This window comes from Ceratotherium simum, chromosome 18, assembly GCF_057802395.1.
Source record: "Ceratotherium simum simum isolate JZ-2026a chromosome 18, ASM5780239v1, whole genome shotgun sequence".
Taxonomy (NCBI): Eukaryota; Metazoa; Chordata; class Mammalia; order Perissodactyla; family Rhinocerotidae; genus Ceratotherium; species Ceratotherium simum.
The window spans coordinates 52,209,826-52,229,589 of NC_141917.1; the positions used below are offsets into that span (position 1 = coordinate 52,209,826).

General features: G+C 42.0%; 1 protein-coding gene across 7 annotated transcripts in view; it reads left to right on the plus strand.

Annotated features, from left to right (window-relative positions):
* MAST4 (microtubule associated serine/threonine kinase family member 4) overlaps positions 1-19,764 on the plus strand; it is a 550,605-nt gene that overhangs the window by 58,966 nt on the left and 471,875 nt on the right. The gene's annotated exons all lie outside the window — the stretch shown is intronic.

The window sequence follows — 19,764 nt, forward strand, 5'->3', positions numbered from 1 at the left end:
AATGATATTTCTTAAGTCTTAAAGCCAAGATCATGCTGGCTACTGTGTTAATAGGTTGTGGGAAGCTAAGGTAGAAGCAGGAAGAGACCAGCTGGGAAGTTACTGCAGTAATACAGGTGGGAGGGAATGGTGCTTGGGCCAAGCTGGTGGCAGAAGAAAAGGTGATGAGAAGTGGTTGCATACTGGGTACATTTTGAAGGTAGATCCAAGGATTTGCTGATGGACTTGGATGTTGGGTATAAAGAAGAAAGGAGATAAGGATGACTCCAAAGTTTCTGGTCTAAGAAATGAAAATAGAGTTGCCATTTACCAAGATGTGGAAGATTGCTAGAGAAGAAGTGATAAAAATCAAGAGTTTGGTTTTGGACATATTAATTTTGATATACTTATGAGAGAGTCAAGCATAGGTATCTAGTAGGCAGTGGGAAATAAGAATTTGAAGTTAAGGGGAGAGGTGAAGACAGAAAATACTATTTGGGAGTCGTCAGCATATAGGAGGTATTTAAAAACAGGGAACTGGGTGAGGTCATGGAGGCGCAGTGAGTATAGAAAGGGGAGAGAAGAAGAACGAGGAAAAGATAAGACTTGTCCAGAAACCAAAGGAAAAAAGAATAGAAACAGACTCACAGGGAATTCAAAAAATGAACACAGACTTCAAAATAACTATCAGTATGGGAGCCAACCCGGTGGCGCAAGCGGTTAAGTGCGTGCGCTCTGCTGCGGCGGCCCTGGGTTCGCCGGTTTGGATCCTGGGCACACACTGACGCACCACTTGTCAAGCCATGCTGTGGTGGTGTCGCATATAAAGTGGAGAAAGATGGGTATGGATGTTAGCCTAGGGCCAGTCTTCCTCAGAAAAAAGAGGAGGATTGGCAGATGTTAGCTCAGGGCTGATCTCCTCACCAAAAAAATAAAAAAATAAAAAATAACAGTATGTTCAAGGTATAAAAAGATGAGATTGAGAATTTTGTCAGAGAACTGGAAAATATAAAAACAAGTAGAAATGTTATAACCGTAAAATAATCAAAATAAAGAACTTAATGGATGGGTTTAATGGAAGATTAGACTCATTTGAAAAGTTAACTAAACATGTTTTTACTCTACAATCCAGCAGTTGTGCTCCTTCATGTTTATACAAAGGAGTTGAAAACTTATGTCCACACAAAGACCTATATACGGATTGTATGTAGCAGCTTTATTCATAATTGCCAAAACTTGGAAGCAACCAAGATGTCCTTCAGTAGGTGATGGATAAACAAACTGTGGTGCATCCAGTCAATAGAATATTACTCAACATTAAAAAGAAATTAGCTATCAAGCCATGAAAAGACATGGAGGAACCTTAAATGCATAAACTAAGTGAAAGAAGCTAGTCTGAAAATGTTACATACTGTGTGATTCCAACTATATGACATTCTGGAAATGACAAAACTATGAAGACAGTAAAAAGATCAGTGGTTACCAAGGGTACTAGGGAGGGAGGGATGAATAGGCAGAACACAGGATTTTGAGGGCAGTGAAAATACTCTGTATGATACTGGAACGATGGGTACACATCATTATACATTTGTCTAAATCCATCGAGTGTATGGTAGTCCCACCTTATTTGCAGTTTCGCTTTCCATGGTTTCTGTTACCCCTAGTCAACTGTGGTCTGAAAATATTAAATGGACAATTCCAGAAATAAATCATAAGGTTTAAATCACATGCCATTCTGAGTAGCATGATGAAATCTCACACTGTCCTACTCCATCCTGCCCTGGACGTGAGTCATCCCTTTGTCCAGCATATCCACTCTGTATACGCTACCCACCCATTCGTCACTTAGTAGCCATCTCGGTTATCAGATTGACTGTCGAGGTATCACAGTGCTTGTGTTCAGGTAACTCTTATTTTACTTAATAATGGCCCCAAAGCACAAGAGTAGTGATGCTGGTAATTCGGATATGCCGAAGAGAAGCCATAAGGTGCTTTTTTTAAATGAAAGGGTGAAAATTCTTGACTTAATAAGGAAAGGAAAAAATCATATTCTGAGTTTGCTAAGATCTACAGTAACTTTTATAACAATTGTTATAATTGTTCTTTTATTAGTTATTATTGTTAATCTTACTGTGCCCTAATTATAAATTAAAGTTTATCATAGGTATGTATGTGTAGGAAAGAGTATAGTATATTTAGGGTTCAGTACTTACTATCCATGGTTTCGGGCATCCATTGGGAGTCTTGGAACATATCCCCCGTTGATAAGGGGGGACTGCTGTATAACACCAAGAGTGAACCATAATATAAACTGTGGACTTTGGGTGACTATGATGCATTGATGTAGTTCATTTTTGATTGGAACAAATGTACCACTCTAGTGGGGGATGTGATAATGGAGGAGGCTATGCATGAGTAGGGGCAGGAGTATGTACAAAAAATCTCTGTACGTTCCTCTTAAATTTGCTGTGAATCTAAAACTGCTGTAAAAAATAAAGGTAGGTTCTAGCCCTATGCAAAATTTAAAAAAAAGTTAACTTGATAGATCATATGAAAATCTTCAGAGTGAAGCAGAGAAAAGAGCTGAAGAACTATATGAGATATGAGAGAAAGATCTAACACCTATGTAACTGGAGTCCAAAAGAAGAGAAGAGGGAGAAATAGAACACAGCAATATTTGAAGAGATCATGGCTGAGAATGTTTCAAAATTGCCAAAAGAGGAATGGGAGAATTTGATGCAGTCTATATAGAGAATTCTTCCGAAGAGTTTTGTGTAAAGAGGAGCAGAGACATGACGTGATGGCTGATGGGACCTGAGGACAAGCAAGATTTTTAGTTGGTTTCTTTTTAGATATTAGAGCTGGTTTATATGCTGATAGGAATGATCCAGGAGAGAGACTGTTGGCACAGGAGGGTGAGGACGATTGCTTGTGCTGTGTCCTTCAGTAGGCAACATTGGCTGGGACCCAGTGGCAACAATAATACCAACATTTCTGCATAAGTGCCCCCAAGTCCCTTTTTGACTTTAGATTATATAATTAGGAAAGTAGATCTGCTGTGAGAATATTATTTCTTGGAAAACGGAGAAGTATTTTAAGTTGTATAATTCTCACTATCATTGATTTGCTCTAGTATTAATAGCATATTCAGGCAAAATCCTTCTCATGCCTCACTCTGGTGGTCCACCTGACTCCGACTCCCAAAGTCCTGTTAGATGTGGAGACACCTCCTTGGACCCTCTGGTGATGTTCGTTAGTGGCAATATTTGTACTATAGAGTCGTTAGGAGAACTGACTTGGAGACAGATTGCTGAGGTTTGAATCACATTTTCTTTGCTTATTAGATGTAGAAAATTGGGCAAATAATTTAACCTGTTGGAGCCTCGATTTCCTCACTGGGAAAATGTGGTGGGCTGGTGTAATAGTACCTACTCTGCAGGGTTTTTATGAGTATTGAATGAATTAGTACATACACATTCCTAGAATGTGCCTACCACACAGGAAATAATTTCTTGCTACTCTCTCTGATTCTGGAAAAACCTTTGGAAGTGGAAGAAAAGTTCTCACGTTGGCTGTTTGTCAGAGCCTCAGAGGGGCTCTTAGAAAATACCACTGCCTGGATTTTACCCCTTGAAGCTCTAATTTATTTAGTGTAGGGTCAGCTCCCTAGACCGTTAGTACTTTATTAAAAACAAAAACACTTCAATTATTCTCATTTGTGGCCGGGGTTGCACGGGCCCTAGAAGGTGATGACTTCAGTTATTCAGCTTTCCCTGCCCTCAGGAAGCTTGTACTAGGCGTAAGTTTGCCAAGCCATGTTTACAGATGTGCTCTGGGTTGAGCCTTTAAAACTTGGCTCATATTTTTATTCTGGGTGACTTTGAAGTGTCTGTGATGGTAATGTTTATCTCTACAGACCCCTAACCAGCTAGAAAAAGTGTGTAGCATTCTTGTTTCCCATGTCATATCTGGTAATCTATATTCTGCTGTCAGAATATAGATTCTCTTGTATGAAACTTTGTAGTCTGGGAGAAATTGCACAAATCACACCAAATGAATTGTGCGGCATGCCAAAAATAAAATGGAATATTCATTCCTGCACATTTGCTTTTCATGTGACTTAAAATGTACAGCCCTTGGGACAGTTGTTATCACATTGACTCCATTATGGCAAGGAAAGCTAATTTAGTAGAGAAATTGGCTGGAGTGTCTCCTCTAATGGAAATAAACACAAAACCACTTTAGTGACTCTTCTTTTCAAGGACTGCTGTTTTTCCATAAAATTTACAAGCCCACAGATTGATACAGAAGCCCCTATAACTCATGTGGCAGTGACTTTATAATTCTAAATGTTATTTCCCCATAAATTAATAGTACTGAGAAATGTGAGGCCATTTTAAAGTCACAGCATGCAAATGAAATTTAGGAATACACTTTGGCATAGCGAATAAAGGGGCCAAATGAGTCAACAGACATTGATGGAGTGTAGCAAATGCTGAGGTAAGCATGCTGGGGTTGCATGAAGGCATGTGGCAGGGCAGTTCACCAGGGTCTTGTGGGGTGGAGGGGACAGCACAGGGAAAGAGGCCGAGTCTACACTGAACTGCGGGAGGAGTGGGAGTAGCCAGATGCAAAGGGGAGGGGGTGGGGGAAAGGGGACCAAGGGGAGGAGCGCATGCTGGGGGTTATGAAACTGTGCGGCCCATGGGAAGTTTGACCATACTTGTTTATGCCTATCCTGTATAATTATTAATAGCATCCCTTTTAACTCACAAAAATGAACTGATTTGGACAATATGTTATGTTTATAGTCCCCCTACCCGTGGTTAAGATTTATGCAAAGGAATGATACAAGAAAACGTGTAGGAGTTTGATTCATTAGTTGTTCTCCTTTCAGCTTGCTTGTCATTCATAGCTAGCTAATTAGTCCATTTGGAAATAGTGAGTTATTCTAAATATACAACTGTAATATTCCTGCTGATGTCCTTTTCCTCTGTGGGAAACATTCCTTGTTTTGTTTTTTCTTTAATTTTTTTTTTCATGGTCCAGTCCCATTTGAGGATGCATGATGATCTTTGCTTCTTATCACGTTTCTGCTGGCCCTTGTCCTCTCTTTCCTCTCATCATCTTTATGCCCTGGACTAGACCCACCAAATGCTGCTGGCAGCATCATCTAGGGCAGTGACCCCCAGTTAGCAGCCCCCAATTCATGGTTTATCTCAAATTCTCACCTAGTTGTCTTCTGTCCTTGTTGGTGCTGAGTTCCACTCCACCACCCGTCACTGTGAGTGAACTGTATTCTCATCTTCATGTTACTGTCCACAGACTGAAATCTTGAGAACACTACCTGTGTGCTTGATACTTTTGGTCTGTGGAATGGGGCTATTGCTGCCAATAGCATCTTCAACAAATGATGCTTGAGTTTTTGTTCTCCTCCAGAAAATGGTGATTGAATTTGGGATTCACGTTGTCAAAATGCAGTTCATTTTCACCTATTCATCATCATCTGAAAATGTTAAAGGCCAGCTCCACTGTTTATCAACAGTGAGGTTAGCTTTTCAAAGAATGGCATTTTAGAGTTTGCTTTAGCAGTTGATGACAGATTTTTTCCTCAAGCATTGAACTTTAGATTGCTTAATTTATTGAATTACTTCCTATTCTCTCTATATTAAGGAAATCTTCCACTTGAATTCAAACGAGGAGGAAGTGATTCCACGGGATTAGTGAGTTGGCCCATGGCTTTGCACCAAATGCCAGACTACTCAGAGTGCCATCAAGGTTGTGCTAATGTGGAACAGTTTTATTTTGTAACGATCACAATTTGAGATGCAAAGAAAGAACTAGAGTTATAATTTTATCTTTACCTTTATATTCTGTAGTTAGACATCAATACCCATGGTTAGGAAGCTTAATGTAGTTAACTTTAATTTTTAGTGGATTTTGTGTATAGTTTTTATCCTAAGAAAGGATAAAAACAGCCTTTACAGTCCTTTTGAGTATTAGCATTGCCTCTGCTTAATTACTTGCTTTGACATTTTAGTTCTCTTGCTTGTAGCAAGGACATGAGATGTTTGAAACCCAATCTCCAAGCTTCTCTGTCCTCTTTTTAGAAAGAGTTTGAAAGATGGCTTTTCTGCTTAGGTTGGTAACTTGTACCCGTTTAAGAAAGGGCTGGAGTGGTTGTGGGAGATGCTGAGGGTCAGGGGCAGACAGGGGGAACTAAGCAGCTTTACCCTCTGTCCTAGGTAGGTTCCCCAAGAGAGACAGTCTCCTTCTTTGTAAAATGGGACAGTACTGGTACACACCCCACAAGGTGGCTGTGAGGTCTAAACGTTAATTCACGTAAGATGCTTAGAAGAGTGCCTGGCACATAGGCAGTGCGGAAATGTTAACTGTTATTGGTTTACTATAATTTTGTTTAAGAGAATATTCAGGACATCAGACTTAGAAAACTGTTCATGCTTGTAATATATGATTTGCTTGACATTCAGAGGTAATAGAAGAAAGAAGCCAGGGGTAGGAGGAAACCTAGCCTTGGCCGCATTTGGTCTCCAGCTGCTGGTTGCTCAGAGACTAGGACCATGGAACTTAGCAGAGCTGTTCTGGCAGAGAGGGGACGAATCCAGTGGGAGAGAAATCTGAGAGCTACCCTAGACTTGCTGAGGAAAAACAGAACTCGGGAAGTGTCCAAAGCTCTTAGAATCCGGAGCTTAGTGGATATAGCGAGAACGCCGCATCCTTTTCCTAAATCGCAGTCTAGTGCCCGCATGAGAATTCAGTTAGAGGAAAACTGTGGAAGCAGCCGGAGAGAATTTTCCTCTCGTCCAGCAGCTACCGTATCTCAGGCTTTGCTGTCAGAGAAGCTTGTCTTAGACACAAGGGTAGGCATCTCAAATAATCTCTAGCTTAGTGTGCTCAGGGGCTGGGACGCTGTCTTCATACTGGCCATCTAGAAATGGGCTACAGCTTCTATAGAATGGGTGCTACTGGTGGGGACAGGGGGTGTACCAATTCTTTTTTTTTTCTTTCAGTTATTTTATTGAGGTCATAAGGGTTTATACCATTGTGTGATTTCAGGTGTACATTATTGTTTATCAGTTTCTGTACAGACTGCATCGTGCCCACCACCAATAGTCTAATTTTTTTTTTCTGAGGAAGATTGGCCCTGCACTAACATCTGTTGCCAATATTCCTCTTTTTTTCTTTTTTTTCCTCCCCAAAGCCCCAGTACATAGTTTTGTATCATAGTTGTGAAGTTGTAGCTCTTCTATATAGGACGCCACCTCAGCATGGCTTGATGAACTGTGAATAGGTCCGCGTTGGGGATCCAAACCAGCAAACGCTGGGCCACCAAAGCGGAACGTGCGAACTTAACTGCTATGCCACCAGGCCAACCCCCAATAGCCCCCAATTTTTATCAGTCACCATACATATGTGTCCCTTTACCCCATTCCCCCACCCCCAACCCCCTTCCTCTCTGATAACCACTAATCTGTTCTCTTTATCCATGTGTTTGTTTATCTTCCACATACGAGTGAAATCGTGCAGTGTTTGTCTTTCTCTGTCTGGCTTATTTCACTTAACATCATACCCTCAAGTTCCATCCATTTTGTCGCAGATGGGACTATTTTGTCGTTTTTTATGGCTGAATAGTATTCCATTGTACTTAATCAATTGGCATAGTGAAAGGAGCTCTTTGCTTCTCTGTAAGACTGCGTGGCTAAAGCAGGTCTGGGGCTGTTTGAGGTAAGATCAGGGCTGGGAACAGTGGCTGTGGGAGGGAGCTGTGTGGGTGGCATACAAAGGATTGCAGTGTTGAAGCAGTTTGGAGATTCTCTCCCCTGGACTCGGCGGCAGCGATGGGGATGGTGGGGAGCAAAGACCAGGAAAGCAGGATCATCCAAGGCTGGCAGCTCACTGGGCTGGGAAGGCCGACAGGTGATCAGAATGTGGACTTGCAGCTACTGGCTGAAGAGGGTGTTTGAGGGGCTTGTCCACAGTGCCCAGACTGGAGAAGAGGAAATTGCTGAGGGTCTGGAGAGCCCTGCAGGTGCCAAGGGGAATTGTTTCTGGAATGAGTGAGCTAGTACAGTGGGGAGCACAGAGGGAATAATTATACTTCTGGCGCAGGTCACTGGTGTTGGCATTTGAAAGGAGGTGACATTTGAGTTGTGCCTTGAATGAAGAATAGAAGTTTGCCGGGAGAAAAGGGGGCAAAGGCAGAGTTGGAGGACAAAGCTTATCTCCCAGGTTTGAACTTGAATGCTCAGCATTCAGCAAGCAGGGAAAAGTGACCAGAGATGAGCCCCAGAAGCCAGCTTACTGCTGGGACGTGCAGGGCTTTGCGATGCCTCGCTCAAGTTTGGTAGTTTACACTGCGGAATTGGGGTGATTCCCAGTGAAGGTGTGGTGATTAACCTTCTGCACTACGTGGTTGTAATTTTTGTGAGGCTATTACAGAAGTTGACAGCCCTGTGTGTCCTGATCTTATTCAGAAGGAAGTATAAGAACAAATGCTCCAAGGTCAAATATAAACGGCTTTTGGAGTTCCTGTCGTTTTTGAATTCATCATAGCTCTGTAGATTCTTCTCCGGTGTCTGCTTGGTCGTGTGTGGGTCTCAGTTTTAAGAGACATACAACTAAAATATTTTAATTTTCAAAACAATCGTACTAATTTGTAATAATTTACCAACCCCTAATCTTTGATTTACTTTTCTTCTGGGTGGATCAATTCTTCCCAAGTTTGTTGTAAATCAGGATTCTGGAAGCCACTTAATTATGTTATCTGATGAATGTGAGCTGTATTATCATATTTTAGATAAAATATACTAGTTTATGAGGAAGATTTGGCTGGAAAAGTTCTCAGAAAACCTACTTTTAATTGAAGGTGCATAGAGAAATATTAAGCAAGAGATTTCCTTTTAACTGAGATTGCCGGCAGCGTATGTTGCTGAAACTGTTTTGCACTGACTTGCTTATAAGGACAAGCACAGGATCTGTTCCAAAGAAAACGAAGGGCTACGATTAGGAAGTCGGTTAGAGAAGTAAGCATAAATTTTTTGCTCTTTTGTAATTGAAAAGGTGAGATAAAGATGTTACTTGAAAATTTTTGAACAAACCGAAAACATTACTCATGTATTGCAACTTGCCTGGGACGGTCTCCATTTACACTTGTCTCAGTGTCATTATTAATAGTGCCCCCTTTCACTCTAAAATGTCCCAGTTGGGAAAGATAAATTATTTTGTCACTTTACCCATGTATAGGCCCACCTCCCTGACACAACTATTTTTACTTTGTTGCTATTTAATCTTGGACCAAATGCATTAGTTTTGTGTGTGTGTGTGAGGAAGGTTAGCCCTGAACTAACATCTGTTGCCAATCTTTCTCTTTTTGCTGAGGAAGATTGGCTCTGAGCTAACATCTTTGCCCATCTTCCTCTGTTTTATATGTGGGACGCCTGCCACAGCATGCCTTGATGAGCAGTGCGTAGGTCTGGACCTGATCTGAACTCGTGAACCCCACGCCGCCAAAGTGGAGCACACTAACTTAACTGCTACGCCACTGAGTCGGCTCCCAGTTTCTGTATTTTTTCATTGCTGCTGTATCAGTTAGGATGCATTTAGCTAAAACTCAACTAATAGTGGCTTACACAGTAAGGATTTTGTTTATTTTACTTAACAAGAAATCTGGAAATAGATGGTCTAGGGCAGCTCAAGGATGTTATCAAGTATGGAGGCATCATCTTCCCATTTGCCATCTTTGGGGTATGGTTTTTATCTTCAAGCTGCCCTTCAGGCATTGCCTCTATATTCCAATGGAAAGATGGGGCAAGGGCTAAAAGCAAAAGAGGCTCCGCTAGCTAAATCTGTTGCTCTGTGGGAATTTTTCCCTAAGACCTATCTAGCAACTTCTGTGAATGTCTCATTGGTTGGAAGTAGGTCCCATGCTTACTCCTAGCTGCAAGAATTTCTGGGAAATTTTTCAAATTCTATGTTAGACAATGACAAGGAAGAAAGGGCCATGAATGGTAGCCAGTCCACAGAGTTTGTAACCGCTGTAAAATACTCTTTTGTTTGACATAGAAGTGTGGTTTTTGGAATAATAATTTTCTTTCAAGAGTTAACCATGGCCACACCAGTACAAAACTCTGTAAAATCCATGGCTGAGCAAGAATTATGAGAGGTTAAATTAAGCTCCTTCAAGTGAGGTGCAGTGGATCTTACACAATGTCCAACTTAATTTTTCCCTAATTTAATTCTGAAAATAAAGCTAACTGATTCACCAGCTGTTTCAAGAGTGTGTTTCGTTAGCTTAGATTGTATTAAGCATGACCAACTCTACAAGGTAGTTAGTGTTATTAAAAATTTGGAAAAAAATGCTGTTTAAGTTTTAAAAGCATCTTGTCATGTCAAATATCTTACGTTGGCAAACTGACTTTAATTTCTCCTACTTTTAGCGGAGCTAGGAATCCCACCAAAGATGTACATGAATATTCTAATTCTTTCTGATCCTTGTAAGTGCCTTAATTTTGTTTAATATAAATATACAGTGTATTTTATATTGGGTGCTGCTATGAATCCAAACTGTGTTTCATCAATGTTCGATACAAGTAACAAAATGTAATTGAATTACACACATATACCTGGGTTTTTGCTTGCTTACCCAGATCATATACGCATACATGCATGGCCTTCCCTAGCTCCCTTTCCCATTCCTAAAGAAAAATTGCCCCTAACCACTGATGCTTGGGAAATATGATCTCCTTTTTGTAAGTTGAAAGTTTTATTAGATGATATGTCCTTCCTTTCTTCCTCCTCCTCCTTTTATCCCACAGCCAATTCGTATTTTCTCCCATCCCCTACAGGCAGTCACTTTAATGTGCATCTTTTTATTTGAATGAGCTATTGCAAAATAATATAAATGCATTCAAATAAAATAATACTTATGTTTTATTATATTTTGTATTGCTTCTATTTGTATTTGCATTTTTAAATATTATATATCCCCAAGGATGATGGAAGAAAGTAGGAAAGAGAATGGGTACATAATATCTTAAAATGCATGTAGTATAAATCTTTCCTACTTTTTCCACTCCACACCGTGTTGCTAAGATCAGTTCCGTGTTGCTATGTGTACATGCAGTCTGTGTCTCCAACTGTTGCCTGGGTTACATCTACCACATTTTACTTATCCACTTTGTCATTAATGGGCACTTAGGTTGCTTCCTAACCATGTCCAGCATTTTCCTCCTGCTTCTTGTGACCCCACAATGGCATGGTGGTCTTTTCCAGGGCTCTCTTCATGTGGCATGGACACACCTTGTTATTCCCTTGCTCATTTCACTTTGGGAGAGGTGCATTTGTCAGCAAGGCAAGCACTGTTAGGGGCTAGTTTTATCAGAGTGCATCCCCTCCCAGACCCCAGGGAGAGGGGCACACACAAGCAATGCTCCAGTGAACATTCCTCTTCATGTTGCCTTATGGATCCGTGAGAGCCTTTCCATAGGACTTACATGCATTTGCAGAACTGTTGGGTCACGGGATAATCACGTACGCCATTTTACTTCCATAGTGTCTGACTGCGCCCCCTAGTGGTCACACCAGGTACAGTTCCCTCAGCAGTCAGGTGAGCTTTTCCGTCTCCACATCCCTGCCTGCACTTGGTCTGTTCCAGCTTCCTGATATTTGCCAATCTGATTAGTATAATGGAGTACCTCTTTGTTCTAATTAGCTTTTCTCTGATTACCAATGTGTTTGAGTGTGCCATCAAATGCATATTTTGTGTGTGTGTGTTTTTCTCTTCAGTAAATTGCTTGCTCACATCCTTTGCTCAGTTTTCTGCTGGAGTTATCTTTCTCTTGCTACTTTGTAGAGATGTCTTGTAGAAATTAGTCTTTTGTCAGTTTTATACATTTAAAATATCTGCTTAGTTTTCTCAGCTGCTTATTAACTTTGTCTATGTGTCCTTCTTTAGACAGAAATTCTAAATTTTCATCATAGTCATCATTTTTTTTGTTTTTATAGATTCCTAGGCCACCAACCTGGCTCATTTCTTTTTTTTAGTGTTAGATTTTCTAAAAGCATTTATTGTATCTTAATTTTGAAGAAACATTCTTTTTACTTAGCATCTTATGAAATCACTGTGCCTTTCTGAGGCATAAATTGCTATATTTTTATCTGTTGGAATTCTAATAGTCTAGATTTTTTTAGCTACTCTGTAGACAGAACAGTTTAAACTCAATTGAAATAGAAGTTGAAAGTTTTAGCTTCTTTCATGGCTTTTGAGCCTTCATTTTTATTAGTGTAACAGAGTGGTCATCTACATGAAGCTGTACCTTGCATTTTCATGTTTAGTTAAAAATTTAAAAGCATTATATGGAATAAGGTTCTCTAGATTATACAAAATCTGAAAAAGTCATGAGATGGAAAAGTCTATTTATTCAGCTTTGTTTCCCCAGAAAAGAGTTTAGATATATAAAGTTAAAACTTGACAAGAATGTGGCTAATCATTGTCATAGCATCTGATATTTCGTTAAAAATAAGAATGACTATATTGCATGGGAATTTTGCGAGTCTAAACTTGGGAAGGATGACTTGGGAATAAAATGACCTATGCCGGAACAAAGTGTAATGACTAATTTTGGGGGGAAGGAAGAGGTACTAGGTCTTAGGAGAGTAACTGGCTTTCATTTGAATATATCCAAAAGCCAACCACCTGCTTAGTTTGTTGTAAGCGAGTTTCTGGACCTTGTGGGCAAAGACCACTTAGTTATTCAAAGAAAAAACGTGGAGACTATTTCTTGGAGTCTCTGAAAGGATTACAGAGAAGGAAAAATACTAAGTTTCTGTTTAGCTTTTGCTTCCTTGTTAAAGAGAATGGTAAGATGATTGGAAAGGGTAAGAACAAACCTTGGTAAGAGGAATTTGAAACCTAAGATGAGTGAAAAGATTGGACAGAAGCGCTTTTTGGTCTAAATGAGTTCAGACTCTCTGGGTTGAATTGTATCCTAGTGTCCTGAGAAAAGCTGTAGGTGGAATGCTGAGCTTACAGCTGACTCCTCTGTCAGAACTCCTGAGGAGTGAGAACACTGCCAGCAGTGGAGAGTGGTGTCTAACTTGTAAAAGAGATAAGCGGTGGATGCCATGTTGGTATGGACTCCAGGCAGAATTCTAGCCTGATTGATTGTGAGGCTGTTATCAGTCGAGAGAGTTTCTGGTTGTTGAACAACAGAATCCAACTCTCAATAACTTAAATACAAATGGATCTTATTGGAAGGGTATTGGAGGGGCTGGCCTGGAGGCGCAAGCGGTTAAGTGCGTGCGCTCCGCTGCAGCGGCCCGGGTTCGCTGGTTTGGATCCTGGGCCGCACCCACGCACTGCTTGTCGAGCCATGCTGTGGTGGTGTCCCATATAAAGTAGAGGAAGTTGGGCATGGATGTTAGCCCAGGGCCAGTCTTCCTCAGCAAAAAAAAGAGGAGGATTGGCAGATGTTAGCTCAGGGCTGATCCTCCTCACAAAAAAAAAAAAAAAAAAAAAAAGAAGAGTATTGGATATCTTGATGGGAAAACTAGCGAGCCAGTCTCAGAAAATGGCAGACACCAGGCAAGGCCAGACAGCTAAGAACACAGCCAGCCTCTGCTGAGGGAAAGGAACTATTAGAAAGCTGCTACTGGGTTCTCTGCTATTAGATATTCACTGCTGCCTGCTGGGCTCTTGACTCAGACACCAGTGTGCATTCTGAATGCTCTGGCTTTTCTGTGCCATTCACTGCAAACTCGGATAGGCGCAGCTGTTTGCTAGGCTTAGGTAAGTTGTTCATGCTCTAGCTGCCTGTGTTCTGGGAGACTAAGCATATATTTAGCTTCCTTAGAAAAAGGTGAGGCTCCCCCATCCCCACCAGGTCACTCTCACTGGCAGAACCCTCAAACATAGGAAGACTGTTCACAAATCGGAGATCCAGCAGGAATGGCAGATGTTCACTATGGTGGTCCTAGGAAAGGAAAGGGATTGCCACTGGGAACCAGTGTGGTAACTAGAGGCCATTCATATCAGATGAAATTCATCCTTTTTGATGGGATTCTTCAGTTAGAATGGTACAAAAATGGTTATTCTGAATTGTAGAAAGGCCTTTGCTAAACTCCCCCACAAACGTCTCATGTACAAGTCATAACTGATTGAACCTCTGATCCCGAAGAGCAGGGGTAATGTGAGTGGTGCCTTGAGGCATCTCAAGGGGGGAGCGCCTGGGCTCTTAATGACTTGGCCGGGAACATCGGGGGATGCTCATCAAATCTGCTTTTGAAGTAAAGCGGGAAGGGATGTGCGTGCACTGGAACAAAGAGCTGAATCTAACAGGATGAAACTTAATAGGGAATAAATATTACATCTTGTTCTGATCTTCAGGAAACCAGCTGCATATATGTGATGAATAAAGAAGTCAGCATTTTACAGCATCACTTGTGAAAATGCCTTTAACATTTTAGTTGAATGGAAGCGCTGCATGAGTCAATAGTTTGATGTCTTTTTTTTTAAAAAAAAAACCAAAAAAACAAAAAACAATTCCTGAGCTGATCTTACAGTGTGTTCGTGGAAGTGAAATGTCCATCATAAGGGAGGGGTTTTCCCTATTCTTTTCTGGAATCAGATGACATATGAAGTATTCATTGATTCTGGCCACCCTAAAGAATGCTTTTTTTGGCAGAAAGTGACCAAAATAGAAGTGGGTGTACAAGCATGGCGTGTGAAGGGCAGTTAAAGGGATGAGTTGTTACGTCAAGACCTGGGAGACGCGGTTGCCGGCTACAAATGCAGGTGGGTGTCTGGAAGGGAGAGTAGGTGTTAGGACCATCGAGGGCAGAGCTAAACCCAGTGCATGTCAGCTGTGGAGAGGGGCGTTTGTAACACCAGGAGCTGGCGACACCTTGAAGGGAAGTAGTGAGCTGCACATCACTTGTAGCCACTAAGACTCCCTGATTGTTGAAGGGCCAAAGAGCTTCAAGGCTGTTGAAAAATTTTAATATCTGCACGAGGTTAGTGAAAGACTCAGAATAGCTTTCAGACCTGGGAATATTAATTCATCATAAAGCTGGAAGGGAAGGTCTTAATAAAGAGCGACATGAGATGATAAATATTTGATTTGAAAAGATGGGATCATAAACCAATCAGCAAAGCACTTGGTGAGAAGGAAGTTTTTCTTAATTGGCACCAGACTGCTGTAGCCCAAGTGGCCACTCTTCAGGAGGCTTGTAGTGTTCACGTTAAAGGTGTTTGACTAAACTTATTTTCATCCTTAAGATGTCAGTATATTAGAATTGCCTGGCTAATGAAGTAAATTCTAAAGGTAATTGTTATGGGAGTTTAACTTGCTAGAGACCTAGAGAAGTCTCTTTCATACTTTAAAAAATATAAACAAGTTGCAAAATAATGGTTCTGTCAAGAAAATTACATATTGATTCATCATCCAGTATTTGGAGTATTGGGAGTTGGGCTAAAGAGTTGTTCATAAAACATCTCCTTTTTGAAGGTCATTTAGTGAAGGAGCAGCTTTTAGGGTTTTGTGTAACTTTGTAGCCTGTATTGATCGCCATGCTCCTCAATGGACATGTACTAAATGCATCCTGAAACCATTATTGCAGCCGAGGAGAGTTCTGGCACAAATACCCAGAGTAGAAATTAGGTTTAAAAAGTGGTGTTTTCAAGGTATTTCGCCTTTTCTGATGCAAACAAGTGCATGTGTCTTCTCCAGCAATAGTATTTATTGGGAGAGATTAGCATAAAAGTACTTAGCTTGCAGCACGATTTGAAGATTACAGCCTTGTAAAGGATCCCCAAGTTACAACGGCTGGAAAAGTGTAATCACCAGAAACTGTATTGTAAAAGTCTGTGCTGCTCCCTGGGCTCATTTCACTCTGGCATGTCTCCTCCCTGCTCTCTAACTGACCTTTCTTTATTGTTCTGGGATAATGAAAGACTGTCTGAAGATAAACCCTGCCAGCTCTCCATTTTGGATTTGCTCAAAGTTTATGAATATGTCCATTTATTCAGTGTATGGTCAACAACATTTATTGAGTGCCTACTATGTGTTAAGGCAGCAGTGGTGATTTAAAAAAAAAAAAAAATCTTTTCTGCAGCTCTGAGGCTAGTAGGAGAGAGAGGAAAGGAAATCTCATCTCAGTTACAGCTGCTATGCAGAGAAAGCTTGAGATGCCCAGAGGAAGGTTGTGTGTCTGGGGAGCAGTTCCAAGGAGGTGATGCTTAAGCTCAGCCTGGAAAGGGGGTTAGAAATTAGCCAGACACACTTAAAGAAGTAACTTCAGTGGAGAAATCAGACTAGCATCTGCGGAGATTTGGAGGAGGACGGAGTGGGAGGAGGGCCAGGACATGCAGGAAAGGCTGCAGTTTAAACTTCAGGATAGGGTTCTTGCGATGTAGTTCTATCAGAATTACCCGATACCCCAGTTGAAAATGTAGATTCCTGGACCCAACCCCTCCGCCTCCCCCCTCAGATAAGATTCTCTGGAGGTGGGACCAGGTATATCTGACTGTGAAGTCCGAGTTTGAGAACCCTCTTCTGTGGGAATTGGAAGCATTGAAAATGTAATGCTGTGAGAGCCATGGTCAGATGAGATTTTAGAAAGATTACTCTGATGGTGGAGACAGATGAAAACAATGTGAGACTCGAGGCCGATGGGATGTTGTGATAGTTCAGGAGCGGTGAGGGCAAGGCTTAAAGCTGTAGTGGAGGTCGACAAGGAGGGGGCAGATGTAAGTGGTATTCAGGAGGTATAATTGATCAGAGGTAGCGATCAATTGGAAGTGGCCGAGTGGGGACAACTCGACTTCTGGTCGAAATTAAGGGCACTTTGTATTCGGAAAGATGCTCAGGAGTGCTGTTGTGGAAGCTGTCCTGGTGGCAGGTGGCTCGGGCAGCTTCGTGTGTGAGCATTTGCCATCTCTGCTTTCCTAACTGAGACCAGAAGCCCGTTAGAAGCCCTATGTGTAGACTCCACTGAAGAGGAGGCCTGGTGAGATTTTCTCTTCCCAACTGCCTTAACCTCTGCCCCTCTTCCTTCACCACTGCTTAAGTTTGATAAACTTGGCAATTCTGAAGCAAACTTGTTGTGTGAAAAGCATCCATAGTTACACCATTCCAGCAAATCTAAAGAGATGGAAGCTGTAGGCTTCTGCACGGTGGGGGTGTTGCAGACTTTCCATTGCTGGGGAGGCAGTTATTCTGAGCATATGTGCTTTCCAGATGTGCTCTGCAGTGGGGGCTTGGGCCGCTCGGGGCGGGACCATCATTGGGCCCTCACCTTGACTGATGCCGTTGGGCTGATGGTGGAAGTCATTGTCCCCCAAAGCCTATATTCTGAATCACTAAGCTCGGGGTAGACTTAGTCCTTTATGTTACAGTTGCTATTACTTACATATTATTTTTCTATTACACATAAATTTACGAACTCTGGGTGTAAATTAGGTCCTCACTTCCCCTTTGGGTAATGACTGATCATGTGCACCTTGAGGAAGGAAGGAGAACCTTATAACCTTAACAGAGAGCCCAGTTTTAATTGTTTGGATCGGGCCTTGGGCATCAATCTGAAATGATGAACCTAAATTGAAAGGGGAGCCAGGGAAAGGCTGGGAATACGCTTTGTTGTGAACCTGGGTTCCCCTCAACTTATTAGTTCCTGGCTCTTTTCATACTGGAACCACACACTAAATTGAGGCAGAGTTCTGTTGACTTTTTTTTTTTTATAGGATTCACTGGTTTGTAATCTTATTTATTTGGTTGTCTTAGAAGGAAATAAGGGAAGAGCCAGGTAGCAGTTGCTAAACCTGTATCTGTGCTGTCATTCATTGTCCTCCAGGGTCCCTCTGAGCCTCATTGACAGTCCCCTCTGCGCCTGCTGCCAGCGCCCCTCCCTTAATAATTACAGAGGGAATGAGAATGTCAAATTCAACCTCTCACTGAGAGTTGGCGCTAACCACAGATCTTATTTTAGGGCAAGGCCTTTGCCCTCTAGCTTCTTTAAATCCCCTATTAATTCAGACGCTTTATTTACTGAACAAACAAACTGTGATTTCGCAGAGAATAGTGAATAAGTGCTATACTTCTGGGGGAAAAAGCTCTTTGTGCAGTAATGCTTGTTCTGAAGCATGAGAGAGATTTTCCTCCATTCTTGGTGGTGTCACCCCCAAAAAGACAAATCCGAAGTAGAAAAAAACATCAAGACTGCAGTGATGTGGTGGTTTTGATGAAAGCTCTTTTCACTGGAAAGATCTTTGAGGAGCCTTCTCTAGAGAAGGATTCCCCTGGACTTGGAGCAAGTGTGCATGGAAGCAAGACGCTTGGTCTGAGGAGCCCAAGGCCGCAGGCAGGCCTCGCTGCCATCTGGGTCAGCTGTTGACACCTTTCTGGGGGGCAGCCTGTACCTCTGACCTCTTGGTCATGAGGTATGTGTCTTTGGCCACAAGGGAGACCGTGGCAGAGTATGTACAGTCACGCGCCACATAATGATGTTTCGGTCAACGATAGACTGCACATATGACTGTGGTCTCATAAGATTAGTACCATACACTCTAGGTGTGTAGTAGGCTATACCATCTAGGTTTGTGTAAGTACACTCTTGTGATGTTCGCACAGCGATGAAATCACCTAACGGTGCACATCTCAGAATGTGTCCCCATCATTAAGCAACGCATGACTATATTTGATTCCGTGAGGTATTAACAAGGTGATACTCCCAAATCCAGTCTTAGTTTACCTCTCATACCCAGGCCCATGAATATGCAGACCAAAGGTGCTAACTTTGAGAGTTCATGAAGCAAAAATGTATGGAGCCACCAGGTTTACTATCAAAAGCACTTTCCACAGTCACAGTATTTCAGAGCTACAAGGGACCTTTTAGAGATCATTTCCAGTCTCCTCATTTAACAGAAAAAGAAAGAGACCCAGAGAGATCAAATGACTTGCCCTAGGTCTTGCAACTTCTGAGCAACAGAGTTAGGACTTGAACCCAGGTCTCCACCTCTTCATCTAGAATGCTTCCCCATCCGCTGGGTGGGGATGGCTTGAGTCAGGGTTTGGCCCACTGAGAATCAGATTCCTGGGCCCCACTTCAGAATGACTGAATCAGCATCCAGGAGGGGTGGGTCTCAGTGACCCACATTTGAAACAGACTTTCTGGGTGACTCGCACCACATTAATGATGGGAGTCCTCAGGATTGAACTTTGGCTCGGCCCTTCCTGGTCAACTGCAGACTTAAGCCTGAACATGCTTCTTTGGCCATAATTTTTTTATATTTGTTCTTCTCATGCTACATGGCACAGCTTGGCTGACAAGAGGGTCTGGATGTTTCAGGAATGGACTGTGGTGGTGACAGTGCAACCACTGAATGCTGACCTCCCTGTACCTCTGTTGTCATCTCTCTTCTCCCAAACTGCCTCTTTATTCAACAACAACAAACTTACTTCAGTTGTCACTGCTTTTCCACACATCTCTCCTCTCTGGCGTTCTCCCCCCATACCCCCCACACCACCATAGCTTTACCATCATAAACTTCTCAGTTTGGGATTTTTGAGGGATGGGTGATGGCAGCTAGAGCATCAGTTAAGGAGACGGGTAACTCAGGAGTAAGTAGGAGGACAGAACAGCTGGACAGTCGAGTGTGTGTGAACTGCTTTAATCTGTAGACAGGTGTCGAGGCTTTATTTCAGATCATAAACGTTCTTGCTACTTGACCTACATGAAAAAGCATCTGGGTTGGATGGGTCTCCTGCCAGT